At 35.0% G+C, this 19180-nt stretch overlaps 1 long non-coding RNA gene across 1 annotated transcript in view; it reads right to left on the bottom strand.

Annotated features, from left to right (window-relative positions):
- LOC117203768 (uncharacterized) overlaps positions 1-19180 on the bottom strand; it is a 399299-nt gene that overhangs the window by 25827 nt on the left and 354292 nt on the right. The window lies entirely within an intron of this gene.

Raw genomic sequence — 19180 nt, 5'->3', positions numbered from 1 at the left:
CCTCTTCCTATATTCTCTTAGAGAATACAGAAATTTCAGGGCTGTCATATAGACTTTTCCTTCCTTTGCCCCCTGCCTTCTCCATTTAATTCATCACTAATTTCTATGTCAAATTTAGCTTCCAAATATGACTCCACGTCTTCAAGTTCATTCATTAACTCTTGCCTGAACATCTTAAATAGTGGCCCAGCTATTCTTCTACATCCAGAATTTCCTTTATCCAGCCATTGGCCAATTATGTTTGTTCATTCATGCCACAAAGACTAATTGAACAACTAAAAGATGCCAGGAATTCTTTCAAGTGCTAGAAAATCAATAATGAATACCTCCAAGCTACTGAGGCATTTCTTTATCTTGTCACAGTATAATCTTTGCAAAACTAATCATATCAACTATTAAAAACCTCTATCAACTCTATTTTGCCTACAGACTATGAGTGAATTCAGTACAAATTTCTTAGCATGTCACAGAAAGCCCTTCCCACTGAAAAGCCTGCCTACTTTAAATCTTTTTTTTTTTTTAAATCATTCCATTTTCAACCAACCAAACCACACCAAACCTCTCTCCAATCTCCAAGCATTCCATGCTCTTTCTGTCCTTTGCCCATGGTAATTTTTACTTCAGCTTTTCCCTCCATCTCTGAGAAATGATCCAATTTTTAAAAAACAGTTTAATATCTTCTTCATGAAAGTGAAATCAGTCAATTAATGAATTTCTACTGTGTCTTCTTCGTGCTTTAGTCCCATTGCTAATCATTAAACCCTTTAGACTTTATTTTCTGACTGTTTGGCTTAATGCTTTCTGATGATCAATGGAAAACAGTCTCTGCATCTCCCTAGAAAATGTATTCCTATTCATCTTATCCATACCTTTTGCTATCCTGTTTATATTCAAATACTACAGGCCTGTGTAATAGTATCAAAATATATAGAGAAAGACCTAAACTGATCCACTTTTGGGGAGATTTCTAGAACTACAGAGCACTTTATTTTCCTTTTTTTCCAACATGCAATTTATGAAAGAGAAATCAATCTTTTATTAAGCCAACTCAAATCTCAATTATAAGTTAGAAGTAGAATCGGTATTAAACATAAAATAATTAATCCTTTAGCTGACTATGTGACTCTTCAAATCTGTTGCTAAACACATTCTCCTAATTTCTTTAAATTAAGGATATTTAATGACTGAAATTAACCTACCTCTCCATACAGTGTATACCAATATTAAATTCATTTACTCATTGAACAAATATTCTTTAGATAATTACTATGTTATAAGCACATTATGAGGCCTAGGGTATATGGGGTTAAATAAATAATCTTTGCTCCCCAAATACTCACAGTCTAGTAGAAAACTGAGAAAAGAAAAGCAACAAATACAGCATAAAATTATAACTGCTATAATAGAAGTCTACATGGCAAACTGTGTAGTCAAGAAGCTGAACCAACGAAAGGGAGGAAGATGTATAGATGGGGAGAAGAACACTCCATATCAGGTAAGGACAGACGTCCAGGATGTGCAATTAAAGAAAAGAGCAGAAGTGTTCAAACAGCCCAAGATAAGTACGTGTATATGAACTTACACGTAGAGTCCTTCCTGAGTTCTAGCTTCCTAGAGCTTACGGAAGGTATCTTATTAATCGCTGTTTCTCCCACAGTTTATTGAGTAGTAGGTGCTCAGCACACATTTCTTGAACAGACAAATAACTGTCTAGTAAGAACTAATGAGCAACTGATAGTTCTCAGATTATCTGAAAATTCTGATATGGGATTAAGCTCTACGACTAGGAGTAGCAGTGTTTATATAAATATATGTGGCCTCTCACTGTTGTGACCTCTCCCGTTGCGGAGCACAGGCTCCGGACGCACAAGCTTAGCAGCCATGGCTCACGGGCCCAGCCACTCGGCGGCATGTGGGATCTTCCCGGACCGGGGCACGAACCCGCGTCCCCTGCATCAACAGGCGGACTCTCAACCACTGCGCCACCAGGGAAGCCCTAAATATGTATTTTTTAATTTGACCTTTAAGGGTTGCTTGGACACTGTAGATTATAAATTTGACAAGAAATGCTACAATGGAAAATATCAAGATTAGACTAAATTCATGATGGACCAGCATTTATTTTTAATTTCCAGCTAGAATTAATTAATGCTGTCAAGGTAGAACTGAATAAGGCAGAAACATCCCAGTGCAGGGGAAATTAATTCATTAGATGAATAAATATATGTGTATATGTATGTATGTATACATATATATGTACATTCATATATATGTGTATCTTTTAAATGTAATAAAATAGTACAGTTTATTATAAGCCTTATAGAGTGATAGAGTGAATATTTGGAAGAGCTTGCCTCTTCTACAATTCAGTCTGGAAACATTCTTAAGATGCCAGGCAAAGTTGGCTACAATTCATGTTTGGGGCACTAATGTACTACTGTTATTTCCGTCCTTTCCTTTAAAACTATGAAGTTCTGAAGACACCCATAGGGCAACATGCAGATCATTACTACTGCAAGACAGGCTGGTAAGGATGGAGTAGAACAGTGTGGAAAGAATATGGATATCAGGGTTAGACCTAAGTTAAAATTCTAGATCTGGACTGAGTGAATTTGGGTAAAGTGAAACCCCATTCCCTCATTTCTTCTCATATTCCTGGTTAATTCTAACTCATGTTTCAGGCTCAACTAAGGTCATTGCTCTAAAACCTTAGTAGTTTCAAAATAGAATTCTTGCCATTTCTCCCCACCCTCCATTCTCTATTGCCTCAAAACTTGCTTCCCCAGTTAGCAAAAGTATCAACATTTTATCCCATTTCTCAGGCAAGAATCCTATCTGTCTTTTTTGCTTTCTTTCTCTTATTCAAAAACCACATCCAATACACCAAGAATTCTTGGCAACAGTGTCTTGGAAATAAATCCTGAATCTGATCACTTTTCATAACCTCCAGCAGTACCATTTTAGTCCAGATTCCCATCAGTGTCTGGATACTGTAATACCCCTCTTGAATCTTCTGTCTAAACATCTGTCATCCTGCATCTTATTCTTCGTATGACAATTAGAGTCACCTTTATAAATGTGAATAAGATTATGTCACTTGCTTGCTCCAAATCCCCCAAAGGTTTGCCATCCCAATCAGAAAAAAAAAAAAAAAAAAAAAAATCCAAAGACTTATCCATGCCTACCAGACCCTACATATGTGGGATGCTGACAAATTCTCATACTTAACTACCCACAGTCACCTCCTCACTCTTACCTTGGCTGGCCTCACTCTAATTTGAACAATGCCAAGCATACCCTAATCTCAGGGCCATTACACGGGCTGTTTCCTCAGATCTTCAGATCTCCGCTTGTCTCACTTGCTCTTGGCAACAGGTTACTGCGCACAGTTGCCTTCTCAGAGAGTCCTTCCTTGACCACCCCGTCACGGGCATTCTCCCTGCCCCAGCCCTGTTTCCTGTTACACTGCTAACTCTTTCTTATCCCTGCCTAATATTACACATCTATGTATTTGTTTATTATATATCTCCCCTAATGAGTAATAATATCTATGATAACAGGAGTTATGTCTCTTGTTTACTATCTCAGTATTAATCATAGTACCTTACACATGGTAGGTGGTTTGTAAATGTTTAGTGAATGAATGAAGTGTTCTCTGAATTGTTGCCTCACATACCCCCCAGAAACATCTCAGTGTTCTCTGTGATGTGTGTCCACTGGACCCACCATACCTTTTTTTCCCTAGCACTTATGATGCACCTGCTTACTTTTTTCTTTATCCATAATTAGATTACATTCTCTTTAGGGTCAGAAGACCACATCTATCTTGTTTACCACTGTATGTCCAGTGTTGATCTCAAAAATCTGGTGTATAATAAATGCTCAATATTGTTGAGTAAAAAGTGCTTGATCATGGTGTGAGGACTTGTTCTGTACTAAATAAATGAGAATCATGATAATAACAACACGTATTCTAATTTTATGCAACTGGAATCTTCGTAACTAAAGCTTGCCTAAGGAGAGGAAAAAACTGATTAAGAAGTAAATATAGGTGTGAAAAACAAGCCATTTGTCATTTCTACTTTAGAAGACACAATCGATTTAACTTAGATTTATCATCCACAGGGTAGTTATTTTCAGCATACTGGAAGTATTTTCCCAGCCCAGGAAAATAAAAGGCGTTGCAGCACTGTATTTGTTTCTTTTCTCTTCTCTCTATCACTGGACATTAAATAGAAGCATACTTTTATTCTAGTCTGTGGTAATAAACTTGCATTCATCACAGGGCTGAATTTAAGTGTATGTTTATAGAATGCTCTTGACCAAATAGGAAAAAAAAAAAAGAAAAAGTAAAAGGTAAATTACCTTGCAATTGAAAAATGGTTGCTAACCCATCAGGAAAGCTGTCAAGAGATTACACCATTATTTTCAAGAGTAGAGATAAGAGATGGTCTTAATCCCTAGAAAGAACTAAGTCAAATGACGGCCAAAGCAATGAAGTAAAATCTGAACAGAGTGACTCCCAACGCTGTATCATATTGAATTGCTGTTTGGTGTGTTTATTGAAAACAGCAATGTGTTCCTCAGAAAGCTCTCTGAGTTTTATATTAGGGGATACAGAATTTGGGGGTTTCATGTTTGTTCTTTCATACAAATTTCTAGTAATATAAATTACTAGAATTACAGATTCTAGTGTTACCCATGCCCTCTGAACCAGGCAAGTATTCATTATTAAAATTTGGGAAGAATAAACATTATGGCAGTCTGTCATGTCATTAGAGTGTCAACAAGCCCTTTGAAGGATAAAATCATTTCAATCCAAACCAGAGTGAACAGGCATTATTATGTGGTTATAATAACACAATGAACAGATGGGTGATTTCATATCCAACACCCGCCATTTACAATGAATACCTTTTCTTTCCTGTGTGAACACCATCAGAAAACTTTGCTCTCTCTTCTCAGGCTTCAGTGAAACTTTAGTCACTATCTATCTTTAATCATTCAAGAAATCTTCAAGAAAGAGCAGTTTTCATTTTGAAGATGTTGGAACATACTTGAAAGCTACAAAAAACAGTGTGTCTCTCTCTGCCGACACCAAAGAATAAGTCCTATGAGGCCAAGTGAGTGGAATGTAGGTCTTGGTTTGACAGACTTTCTCTAGAGCTCTTGATCTTTGACATTTCAAATCTAAGTATGAGTCTGAAATTATCATACCTAATAAACATACCAATAAACAAAATATATATTGACTCCTTCTAAATTAATTAATTTCCCTGTTTTATTTTTCTAGCAAATCCCCTTTCTCTTTCCATTCTTGCTTTCCAAAGTCTTACAGGTTCATACATAATCACATAGTTAATGACTTCAGGTGGTAATCCATTTGATAGTAATGTGACAAATGCTTTCAAAAAGGGTGAGTTTATGTCAACTTTTGTACGTTTCTATGGCATGAGCCCAAAACACAGTAGGAAATGTTTGATGTATTTAATATCTATTATTTGATTATCAACAGGCCTTCCCTAAAGAATGTATATAAATCTTAGGAGGCAGCATATATGCAATATGTGATGAAATTTTTACACATGTATTTTATCTATTTCAGCCACTCAGGATTTTGTTTCCTTAATTTCAAGCTATCTGCGATGTTCCAGAAGACCTCCTTTTATGTGTCAATTTATATTCTAGTGCACAAACATACTTGCATATAGAAACAAACTATCAAACCTAATAAAATAACACACCATTATAAAGCAATTATACTCCAATAAAGATGTTACCAAAAAAAAAGATGGAAAAGCCCCTTGACTGGTACAATAATACACTAATAAAATATGGAAGTCAGCATTTGTCATTTTTATGTTACTGTGAGTCATGCAAATCAATATAAAAAATTGTTTTATTATTGTTCACTTATTTACAGTTTTTAGTACCTGACACTATTTAAATTTTCTTTTGAAAAATTTTTTGAAAGAACTAAAGAGATCAAGAAGGGTGTAACCTCAACATATCAAATCCACTTGTCCTCAAATTACTGCTTTGAAAAGATATTTCTCAGTCTACTGTTCTCAGTCTACTGTTTCTCAGTCTACTGTTCTAAAACTTTGAATCCAACATTAGTTTTTCTGCCTCTTGTCTCTCTCTCTCTCTCTCTCTCTCTCTTTTGCTCTCACCTGTGCTCTCTCTCTATCTCTTCCTCTCTTTCATTACCAAAGGTACTAGGGAAAAAGTTAAAATTCTCAGGGAATAGAAACCATTATTAAATAAGTCTAGATAGCTGATACGACCAAATATGTCCTAAATTTATCCTCTCTTTGCTCAGATCTAAGTTCAAAGTTCTAAACTAGCAGCTGTAGTATCTTTATAGATTCCAAGGGCATGGCTATGAATTTTTTACTTTTAGATGTATTTTTTTTATTGTTTGTAAAAGTCGGATCCCATAAATCTGCTAGTTTCAAAAATCTGCAGCTTTTTGAATAGTGGCCCTTGTATTTCGATTTAAACCAAATGGGACCAAACTTATTACTTCTATTCTGAAAGGTCATTTTTCATCAAAATTATATTAGAAAATAAATCATTTAAAGCCATCCTTTGGATAGTTCCTTGCATGAATGTCCTAAGAACACGTAGTAAGAGGCTCTCTGCAAAGCAAGGCTGATTTGTTAATCCAAAGTGGTGTGAAGCTGCCACCTTCTGGCACTTAGGCGATATTTCTCTAAACTCAGTATTCTGCTGACGGAACGTGACATAATTAGAACAACATGCACAGTATCTCCATCAATATCACAGAGAAGTCTGTTAAGCACAACAAAGGCAAAATGCCAAGATCATGTGTTCATTAGTATGAGTGTGTGTGTGCGTGTGTGCGATATTAAAATGCTATTAGTAGAAGCAAGTTGCAGTGGTAGAGTTCTAGGAACCAGTGAAGTTGCTACTAAAATCAGACAAGCTCTAGTACTTGAGACTGGGGTGTTCATAGTGCCTTAGAAAAGCGGAAGTATATGTAGGATGGAGGTTCTGATTATATTTTTTTCAGTGTTCTTCTCTCTTGACCAGAGTAAATCACAGCTTGGTACTTTATCAGTATCCTGTTTTAAGGCGATTCAACTTAATTCCTTCCTGAAGAATCACATTTTAAATTTGGGAACTACTTAGAAATACAATCCAAAATATTATCTCTACTTACTAATATTCAAAAATAAAAATTCACATTGTTAAAAAAATTTAAGTGTAATTATTTTTTTAAAGGTAAAAATGAAGTCTGTTTGATTATATTGATAATTCATGACAAATGATAGATTTTTCCCTTGGAACACACTATTGGGATCAATCACAAGCAAAGCTTAGAGCCTGAGTAAATAGGTCAGCTGTGAAAACCGACTGGGCTCCAAGAATGACCACTTCCTTGTTTTCCTGAGGCCATTTTTTCATAATAGCCAAAAGAATAAATTAACAGTATTACTATTTTTTCCATTTTCCTGTCTTTCATATAATGCTCTTCTTCAAGTGAAGGGCATCAGGGTTAGAGATTTAGAATGAGTTAAAAGAGCTCCAAGAAAAGAAACTGGCAACGTCTGTGATGCTGAGTAATTAAAGAGACCTATGGAGCCTGCTGGAATTAGGGCACATAAGCGAAGATTAATGATGCCTGAAAATGTAGGGTCCCACGGTCTCCAAACAACGTGCAAGATGTCTCACCTCAGCTCTCTCCACATGGAACAGCTGCCCATTTTCAAGGCAAGCAAAATTGTATGTGTTTCTACTTTCATTCTGAAACGGGTTGGTAAAACCTAGGACAAAAGATTTAGCTTCAAAAAATAAGATTTGGGGTTTCTGCACCATAGGAGTTGACTTTGTCTTCTGTAGATTGCACAGTGCCTGTGAGTGGGTGTGTGTTTTGAGGCCGTTTCCTAGTTCCCTTCCTAATCTGGGCCATCAAGGGCCAAGATCTTAGACACAGCCCCATTGATGAGGGTGCAGAAGTGAAAACAGGAAATGTGGTCTAGCTTCATTTCTCTTCTCCCATTGCTTAGCCCTAGAGGCAGAGCCCTTCTGGTGGTCAGGGCGCTTTGAAGGTTTGCAGTATCTTTGATGAAAGAAACTGTGACTGCAGTAAAAAATGGTTTTCTTAAATTAATTCTAGATTCCTGATTGTTGGTAGTACCACCTAGTTATCCCTAAAAGACATGGAAAAATTGGTTTGGTCTTAATTTTAGCTAGTTATAGGGACACACAACAACCCCAACCAACTGCATTGTGATAAGGACTTCAAATAGTTAATGTATCTTTACTTGTTATCAGAAATTGGGACCTCTTATAAGGGCTTTTAAATTCTTTATAGCCCCTCTGTGTGTGTATACGTGTATATGTGTGTGTGTGTGTATACATACTTTTTTAAAATTAGGATTCTTGTACGTTCAATTTTAACCTAGGATTTTTGGATTATCTGTCCCCTTCCCATAAACATTTATTAATCTCAAACCACTCAAATGTTGGATTACATAGAGATTTTCAGTGCTAGACCAACACGGACCAATACAAGCACATATTGAAAACACCATAAATTCCAATTAATAGCACACACCACTATATGAGCCACACACATAGTACAAGCAGCAAGGCACACGAAGACTGCCTGCTTCCTCAGATCATTTTGTATCATTTCAGCGTGCGCTCAGGTCTCCTTTCAAGGAGACTTCACACTCCTACCCCCTGCCATTTTCTGTAGGCTCTTGAATACTCCTTGGTCACATGTGTTCTCTCTCTCTGTTTTTATCTAAAAAAACATAAATCCAGCAAACAAGATTGCACATCTCACGAAACTTTTAACTCTCACATATAATCAGTTTAGTGTGTATTATGTACAGTGTACATTTAATGATACTCACTGTAAACAGTAGTGATTATTATATTTCTGTGAGTTTACATAGTGGCAAGAATATTCCTTTGGAAGTAGAACTAACTTTGTTAGCTAGCAAGGAAGGATATGCTCTTGAAAGTAAATGTGCTCCAAATGAGAAACCCCTTGAATAATTCTTGGTAAGGAATGTTGAGACTATGGACAGAGATTCTGCTACCTCTCCATCTCCTACAATTATAACGATATAACCATATTTCCTCTACTTTCAGAAAAGGTTCTTTTCATTATTTGAGTTTGTGCAAATATCTAAAAAAGGCTGACTATTCTGTGTGGTATTCCCAACCAGCCCCTTTAGGGATATATTTGTTCCATTAGGATAGACAACAAAAATTGTGTGTGTGTGTGTGTTTGTGTTTGTGTGTGTGTGTGTGTTTATAATTCTACTGAGTTCCGAATATTTTAATGTATTTGAATAATCACATTATAAATTTACTTAAAATAGATCATCAAAATTAAGGTTTTAGTTCTTACATTCTTTATTTCATTTTCTAAATAACATTTAGCATGCTATAATTTTCTCAGCTAATCTGTTAAATACTCTCCTTCAATTTCCCATTTAAGAGCAGAGTACATTTTATATTTAAATAAATAGAAACATTTTAAATACATCTTCATTGACTTTTGGTTACCTGAAAGATGGCAGTAAGATAAAGAATCTCTTTTCTGTTTTAGGGCTTGCCAATATTTTTCGATCAGGCACCTCATTAGAAAAAAAAAAGTTTCTTAGCAAGCACTACTAAGCCATGTAGATGTATTTACTCACACATGATACTTAGCAATCTGTTAATATATTCCTTATAAATCACATACAGAAATGGGCAATTTATAACAGTTGATAATAAGATTAAATGAATAATATATAATTATTTTATTTGTTAAATGTATCAAATATTTCAAAAAGATTGAAGTTTTTTTTCTTAAATCAAAGATATTTAACTCTTTGTAATATAATAATTAAAATATCTGAAAGAAGAGTTTATTTTGATACCTGGTTTGAAAACTTGCATAGCTGGAAAAAGTTATGCAAACCCAAACAGAAAAAAGTCATCATTGGCTGTTCCTACTTAATTAAGATATTCACTTTTCAATTTCAGCCACAAACTGTTCAAAGAAATTTGCTTGATATAGCTAGTAAATAGATATCTTTTCTGATATTAATCAGGTATTCTGACAAACTACTTATCATACCTTTTTTATCTTTTTTGAACTCGGTGAAATCAATTACGCTTTATGACCACAGGACAAACTGACCAATGAAAAGAAACAATGTTAATCCGTATAATAAATATTAGTGATGCCGAATTACTTTCATTTCATCTAAAATATGTAAATTTGAAGATTAATATTTCCTTAAATACCCCAATACAACATTTTGCCGGCTGATGAGGAAATCAGACCCTCATAATCAACAAATCTTCATGACCTGTGTTCACAAAGTTTGAAAACTCAGCTAACAAAGAAATCATTAATGTATGATATTCCTTGGGACAAATTGTGTGTCTTTAGAGATCTTCACTGATTTACTCCACAGGACAAACACTGTAATCCCTTTAGAGAGCCAAATTTTATCACAAATACTGTGTGACATCTTTTAAATGCGTGTTGTCTGTTTCCTTTCAAAAGGCCTTTCTGGACTTTGCCTCTATGGAAGTCTAGACTATACCTTTTTCTCCTTAATCTAGTGCCATAACCTCACCTGCCATCTCATCCACTGCTAATCACAGGCACATCTTAGAGGGTGCCTTAGATACATCTGGAAAGACAGCCTGAACTTGTGATCTGTTAAGAAACTGGGGTGCAGAGTTCCCAACCCCAACTGATGGACACTCCCTTCATCCTGTGGCACACTTCTTATAAACAGGCTAGTCTTGCATTTCAACGCTGAGCCTGTGCCTGTGATATTTTCTCCATGGCAACAATACTGGAGGAGGCGTAACTGGGAAGGGGGTTTTCTCACTTACTTTGGGCTCCACTTGTTTAAAAAGAGTTAGTTAAAAATTTTTTTTTAATAATACGCCCATTTGTTTTTAAAGAATTATTAAAATACCACTTTATTCTCTATAGCTAGGTAACAGGAAAGCTCTTTTAAATGAATAAAATAAAATTTAAAATGCCAGTTAGTGTTTCTGAAATCCTATCCTTGTTTAGTAATTTTGCTGCGTTCCTTTTTCTGTCACAAATGGTGAAAATGTCACATCTGATTGAAAAGCCCATCAGAGCAAATATCAGATTCACCAATACAATAACAAGATGATCAAGATATATAATTCAGCTGACAGCCATGCTTGGTTATGTGATGCTTGTCGGCTCCCAGAAAACTTTATTTGGAAGTACCTACTAAAAGATTCTTCAATGACTTGCTATCACAACACAAGCATTATTGTGCATTTAATGTGATTTCCTGCTGTCTCTGGGAAAAAATGAAAAGGAGTTCAAATCAAGATGTGAAACGATGTGAAAGGCATATCAAAAGCCAACGGCCAAGCTTTAAAAACAGTTTTTATTGTCCAATAACACTACTAAAATGACAAGAAATTTTTAAGCACACTCTATAAAACAGACATATAATAGACTTCTACAGAGTAATCACATATTTCAAATAAGGGGAAATGGAATTTCCTAGATTTTTTTTTTTTTAATTTTGGGATAAAAAAATGTAACCTTGGTTGAATGGGTTTCAAATGCACAGCAGATTTGTTCTCCATCACCCAGAATGTGAATCAAAACTGCACGATAAATCACTGCTTATTCAATCTATTTCATGCAAGCATAAACAAGAACGCAACAGACGGCAAAGGAACTATTGCCAGGCTGTATTTCCAGGCCTCATATAGGAAATTTCATAAGAAATAGGAATTGCAGAAATGACACAGTTGTCCAGATAATATAGTTTCAAACCTTGTTAAAATTCATAAGACTTAATAAATGATGGGCTTTTTTGTCAGAAGAGCACTACCAGGAGAGACATAGTCTGATCAAGTGTTATTTGCTGATGCCACTGTGTACCCTTCTTGTTGAAGAATTGCTAGGCTGGGGCCAGATATAAGCTGAAATAGCCTCAGATGATGTGCCAGGGCCTCATTGGCCCAAGTCTCAAGAGCACCCGAGATGGGAGTACTACTCTACATCCAGGCCCTCAATGACAGATTTTGGAAAGATATGTAAAGTTCAAGATAATTACAAGTGATGAAGAGTAGATTCGTAAGACATCTTTGTTTGTTTGTTCTTATTTTGATTATATATGTGTCTTATAATGATTTAATAAATTAATATTTTGAAAATACCAAAAAATCTCAAAGAAAGCTTGTGTTTTTATATGTATCCAGCCATATAGTAAATTTTAGTTTATTGCCCATTGTGGGACCAGGGTTGTGCTAGATCCAGTGAGTAACACCTACTTCTTGACCCAGGGAGTTTTTATTCTGGAATGAGAAACTGACAAGAAGGTAGGCAATTAAATACCATACTATATGTAATAAAAGACAACTAGAGAAATTTTTAAAAAATTATTCAGTTCAATTTAGGTTGGGAATGAGACTAGTCAGGATAGATTTTTTGCTCTAATTGATTCTCATAAGTCTTAACTGAAAGGAGCAGAGGAGAGGATGAGAAGAAGAGAGGTTTCTGGATGATGTAAATTGTTCAGAATCCACCAAGCATAGAGCAATGAAGGGGTGGGGATGCTGAAAGTATTTCAGTATGGCTGGAGCGCAGATACTGAGAGGGAACTTGGCAAAAGATAAAACTGAAGAGGTAAACACAGGTCTTGAACTGATGTTGTCAACTTTGAAATTTATCTTGAGAGCAGAGATGAGCCATCTCAACAATGCTCAATGATGGGCATTATTACGCGTATTGTATAAAGAGGAATTTGAAATTCAAATATCAAGTGGGATTTTTCAAGGTAGTTTAGTGTATCAGTCTGAGTTCTGGCAGGAAACAGATGGCACCCTCAAGCAAGACAGCTGAGGAAAGTTAAATAAAGGGCTTATGTATTTATAAAGGTCAACTATGTAGGGAAATCAGCAAGGTACAGGTCTAAGTAGGAAGTGCTTACTATCTCTAGGCTTAAGGAGCCTCAGAGAAAAAAATTACCAGAATCCAAAGAGAAAAGATGTGTGGAAGGGGTCATCTGACATTCGGTAAAAAGAAGTCCCTTATCCTCTGTGAGCAGCAGTTTCAAAAGGAGCAGGTGAAATGAATACCTTTACCTCACACTGCATTGTTTGAACGCAACAGGAAGCCGAAGGATAAGGGACAGGCTTAGGACATAAAGCATGGTAGAGAAAAACAGGAAGGGGATATAAAGAGGCAAACAAGACAAGCAGGAAATCAATAACAGAGCTTAAACATAAGCCTGGTCCCCTGTCTCCAATTCCAAAATCATTAGACATAGTGTACAAAAAAATCATTGAATTATTAAGAACAAAGTACCTTGATAGGCCACTATTCCTTTTTTATTTCTATATAATTAAGAAAGTCTACTAAGATATTCAAAGAGTGGAATTATTTTCTTAAAAATAGTTGAAACTCCTCGATAATTAAGAACTGTGCTATAGAATTTGAGCAGTAGGATATGTCTTTATGTTCCTACAAAGAATGCAGTGGTCTCGGCGCTGTAAGTAATAATAGAAAAGAATGAATTTATATTCATTTTAAACGGAAAACACTGTTAAAATAACTTGAATGTCATGATAGAATTTCTAGGATAATTAGAATTTATGTCATTTCAAATCCATTTACTTCACTGTAAACTAATGTACCACTGTAAAGTGCCTTAAGGAATGAAGAAAATGTGTTTTATGATTTATTTTTTGTTTAAAATACTAAAGTATGCTTTTCTACTTTCAGTAAATTAGTTAAGTTTAATTTCATCATATTGATCTTTAGATAAATTTAACCAAAGTTTTAATTGCATACTTCATTTTCAAAAGATAATGCCTAGCCCCAGTGTACTATGATAATTTTTTTAAACTGTGGACATTAATAAATTATTTTAATAATAAAAAGGAGGATCATCCTTCTTGAAGCACGCTCTATAATAGCTTCTAGGAGGGCTAACAAGATTAACGTATAGAACAGAGCACGAAAGCACTTTACTGGGAGACCAGAAGTAATTATTTCATTTCTACCAAGGCATAAACTAGCTTATTAACATGTTCAGTTCACCCAACTTCCCTAGGCCTTAGTGTTTTTCCTTTGGAAATTGAGGGAGTTAAATTAAATGACCACTGAGATTCACTCCAGCTCTGAAATCCTATGATTCATGGATAATTAAAACAGCCATATCTACAATTAAATATGTTATACCAGTAATACAGAAGCAAAGAGCCCTGGGTTCTGATACCTCCACTTAGATGCTGGTAACAAAACTTAAAATTCTAAGTCTCAGTCTGTTTGCATGCAAAACGGGGATAACACTATTAACTTCCTTATAGAATTGCTGGGAGAATTAAACGAGGAAATATTACAGGTGAAGTGAGTCTAAAAGATAGCTAATATTTCTATATAAGAGAACTAACAGATATCACTGTCACTCTGAATTTGAAAGAGTGCACCAAATATTCCGTACGCGATTTCTCAAGCTCCTTGTTGATAACAGTATTTTATCTCACTGAATGTTCCTCCTAGTGCCTCAGGGAGAAACTCCATGTGTTTTACGGTTTCCCTATGTTTGAGCAGAGCGATCACATTCAATAGAGCAAGAATAAAAAGTATAAACATGGAAGTGCTACTGAGAATAAAATGGCAGACTAACAGGAGCTACTGGCTTTCTCCCGATTCCTCCACCCCCAACTTCACCCCAATCATGTTCCAATGATAATCTTCAAAATGTGATGAAAGGTTAAATATTGGAAAAGCTAGTGAAAATGTTTAAGAATCTTCCAGGGAAGATTCTCCCATTCTTGGAGATGCCCAAGAAGAAGGGCAGATAATACTGGGAGCTTTCCCTGGGGAAAAATTTTTTGGTTGGACATTTTTCCCTTATGCGCAATTTCCCTGGGGAGATCATCACCTGCCTCTTGCTACAGAAAAAGCTGAAAAGCATCTGCTACTGCTCTGGTGGCAGATGGGAGAGTAACCTCATACGACACTAATTCCTGCCAGGTGGTGAGAAAATAAGAGGTACAAGTATTTCTCATGGCCCTCAAGGGTTTCCTCAACCACCTCAACTCCAACACACAAAACTAGATCTCTGTAAACTCTTAAAAAATGGGCATCATCTGAGGACCTTTCCGTCCGAAAAGGAAGCACAAGGAAAATGATAACTCAGACTATACCTCCAGAGACATACTACTCAAATATTACAGAAGAAAAAAATCATCCTGAAAAACATGTAAACAATAAAGCCAAATTTGAGTTCCACATAGAACAAGATTTAAAATAATACTGAATATTCTCAAAGAGTAAGAGAAAATAGTAGCATGACTTATAAACAAGCACATGAAAGAAGAAAATCAGAAATACAGGGCATAGAAATATATTAATTTTTAATAAAGCATGGAAAAGAAGTGTTGAACAGCATAATGAATATAATAGGAGAATGTCAAAGATGAGATACATTACCCAGAAATTATCAGAAAGGGATGAAGAGGTTACAATGTCAAGTTAAGATATAGGTGGGCAGAAATAAGGTGTCAGAGTCTGTATAGAGACAGTCACAAAGAGGAAAGTAAAATAATGAAAAGGATGAAATATCTGAAAAGATATTAACTCAGAAATTTCCAGAATTAAGCAAAATAAAAAGTAACACATAAGAAGAGGAAAAAAGCCCAACACTAGTAAATTGTCAATTAAGATATATAAGAAGAATAAAACCTAAACAAAAATAGTAAGATTTTAAAATAAAGAGAAACTGCTAAATACTATCAGAGAGAAAAAGCTGTAATAGTAATAATAATAGGATCAAATTTGCAACAGATTTCTCAACAGCAATATGGATTATATGAAGAAAATGATGCTATATATACAAGGCACTGAAAGAAATTAAGAACAAATTCAGAATTTTATGTCTAGCTAAAGTATCACTTTAATACCAGAATAAAATACATTCGCAATCATCTAAGGCCCCAGGCTGTTCCCACACAAAGAACAACTTTGAAAATGATCTTAAAATATATTATCAATAAGATGAATTAATCCAAGAGATAATGCCAGAAACAAATATAAGTAAATAAATAACTTGAAAAACAATGCAACTCATTCTACATCTGGATCATAGTGGGCTTGTGATAGCTCACCTCAGCCTTTTAGAACATATTCACCTCAATACTTTACCCAGTGCACTGTTACTGCTTTGCAGATAGTCTGGCTTTCCATGTGATGGGAGCCAATTCAAAGCAAGGATACTTGGAATATTTTAGTTATATAAAAATTAATAAAGAGTGTTTATTTCATGGGTGATACTCAACAAATGATATGTTTAACACTTGTAAATTTCACCTGCTAAATTTTGCTCCAAATAAAAAAAAAACTAATGAAGTATCATATTTCTAGCTCAGTGATAGATACACAGTAACCATAAAAAAAATCAGGTTCTTTTTCTTCTGCTGTACTTATCAGTGATCTGAGCTTAAGCAAAACAGAGGACCGTATCAGAGAGCTACTGAGTCAGATGATCATTTGTACTTTGTAGGACATTTGTACATTGTATTAATTTTCATCATAAACAAAAGTCAAGTGCCTCTTCTGGCTTTGAGATGGACTAGAGGCTTTGCTCCAATACCTCTCAAGGCTTTTTCCCTTTTCCCTGACTCACCAAAATTTTTTGAAACATAAAAATTTTCCGTCCATTTATCTTCAACTTTCAGGGCACATACACAAGAATTTACTCTTAATATGAAAATAATGCTTCTTGGATAAGTTACAGACTCTTTTCCATAGAGACAAAAGAATACACATCTGAAAAAACAGCCCTACTAATGTTGTCATGACAAAAAAGTAGCAATCATAGACAACTATCTGAATAATTTAGAACCTAAAATTAGTTTTGTTTCAATTATCATGATTACATACATCTAGTTTCTGGTTATGTTAGTCAAAAAATTTTCCCCCAATTAAAGAAAAAATTTTATTTGGTTGTGAAGGGTTAGGAGACTTAATATGGGTCTTATTCCTAGCAACTTTTTAGAATATGTTTCACATTTTAGAGTATGCATTTTACTTAATTTAATTTTAAAAAAGATTTAGATTTTAAAATCAAAATTGTTAGCTATTTCTCAATAACCATTTGCACTCTGAAAAGTGAGAAAGAAGAGTTATTGAAAAAACTGCTAAGTCATTTATTCAAATCAATTGATTCTTCCTTGCCACTCCCATTGAATTTAAACCTTACAGCCTAGAAAGGACGGTAGTAAGTGTGAACTACTATTAGAGACAAAGCATAAGTTATTGCCCACCTTCCATAATCGATGTAACATTTTAAATTTAGAGCTGAGAAAAAATTTTTCCTCAGTTATTTATAATATTGGTTTTAAATGATTACTAGTTTTCTTTTAAAAATTATCCATGTTACCACGAGCTGCTAAAGAGAGCTTTTTGGTTTTGAAGCATGTGGATAATCCAAATCAAGGGTAGTCCATAGATGATCTAGAAGACCTATTCTTAGGACTTTAAATCCCATGTGTTCTTACTAAAAATAAATAAATAAAACTTTTAATTTAGAAATAAGTTCAAATTTACAGGGAAATTCTAAGAATAGCATAAATAACATCTATTTATCCTTTACCCGAGTCACTGGGGTTAAAATTTGGCCCCATTTTCTTTATAATTTGCTCTCTTTCTATCATATCAAGGAGAAAAGTCAACAAGCATCTGGACCTTCACAAGAGTATTATTTCCTATCAATTCTCATCATAAATGATATGAGTCAAATGCATCTTTCCGCTTTGGGCTGGACTAGATCTCTGCTCCAACACTGCTATGCTGATTGTTTTCACTGAACCTAACAACCTCCTTTATGGCAGTTTTTCTGCAATGCAGGATCAGGCTTAGGATCAGGTGTCTGTTTGGTTCCCTTTAACTGGAATAGTTCCTCAATCTTTCTTTGTCTTATATGACATTGAAATTTCTTGCTGAATAGTCTCTACCCTGATCTCCTTTTTAAATAGAATGTTCCTCGTTTTGTCTGTCTGATGTTTCCCCATGATTAGATTCAGGTTATACATTCCCAGCAGGAATACAACATAAGTGATGCTGTGTCCTTCGGTATCACATTCAGAGGTACCTTAAGTCAATCTGTCCCTATTTCTGAAATTAATTTTGACTACCTGCTGTCCTATTCCCCTACCATATAGCTTCGCCCTTCTGACTTTTAAGTGATCTGTGAAAGAGATTCTCTAAGCTCAAACACATATCCTGCTCTTCATCAAAATATCCATTTTAGAGTAAGCTTTATTGATGATATTTGCCTGACCTAATTTTTACTGTGATAGTTACAATAAAGGGGATTTTCCACCTCCAGCACTTCTTCCACATTCAACAGTCAGCCCTTGGCATTCTACTGTAAACAAGATCACTCATTCACCCTTCTCCCACATTTATTTTTAGTCTATTGATTAATGATACAGATTCTAATTTTTCTGGCAGTTTGTAATTCATTAATCTTCTTTGTTATTTGATGCTCAAACTGTCCTTGATTTAGCAGGAGGGAGCCCCTTTAAGCTGACCCCTTTGTCTTTGTGACAGACATCACCATTGTTTTTAGTACTTCCTTACTTTCTATCATAACAAGATGTTCCAGACTTATCTTCCTTGCCCCAGCTCTGTATTCAACATTCAGAGCCTTGAAAGGAACTTATGAATTCATTTTGGTTTGGGTTTGGTTTGATTTTTTTCTTGATTTGGGGTTTTAATATCTGATTCTCCTAGATGTTTTCTAAAAGCTTTCCAAATGTCATACAATAAGGAAACTAGGACATGGGAATATTCTCTAATAAGCATTTTCCCTCAAGAAGATATTTGGTGACCGCTTCATAAACACACCATATTGAACGGAGATTAGGGGCAATATTTTTCTCACTCTCTGGACTATAATTACCTTCAGGTAGAGATTAATTCCTATTTATCTTTTTATTGTGAACCTCTTCATAGATTCTAGCATATAAGTATTCAGATGATTATAGACAATAACTGAAATGAGGCAGAATAGTATTCAACTTCTCTAGCCCACCCCAAATTGATGATATGGGTCATTTATTCTAACAAAAATCAATCTGGCTTTTTCTTCCAGGGAAGATATAGTAGGTCACAGTCAACTAT

The sequence above is a fragment of the Orcinus orca genome, chromosome 6 (genome assembly GCF_937001465.1).
Source record: "Orcinus orca chromosome 6, mOrcOrc1.1, whole genome shotgun sequence".
NCBI classification, from domain to species: Eukaryota; Metazoa; Chordata; class Mammalia; order Artiodactyla; family Delphinidae; genus Orcinus; species Orcinus orca.
The sequence above is the reverse complement of the archived record's forward strand: the minus strand, read 5'-3'. Positions and strand labels throughout refer to the sequence as shown.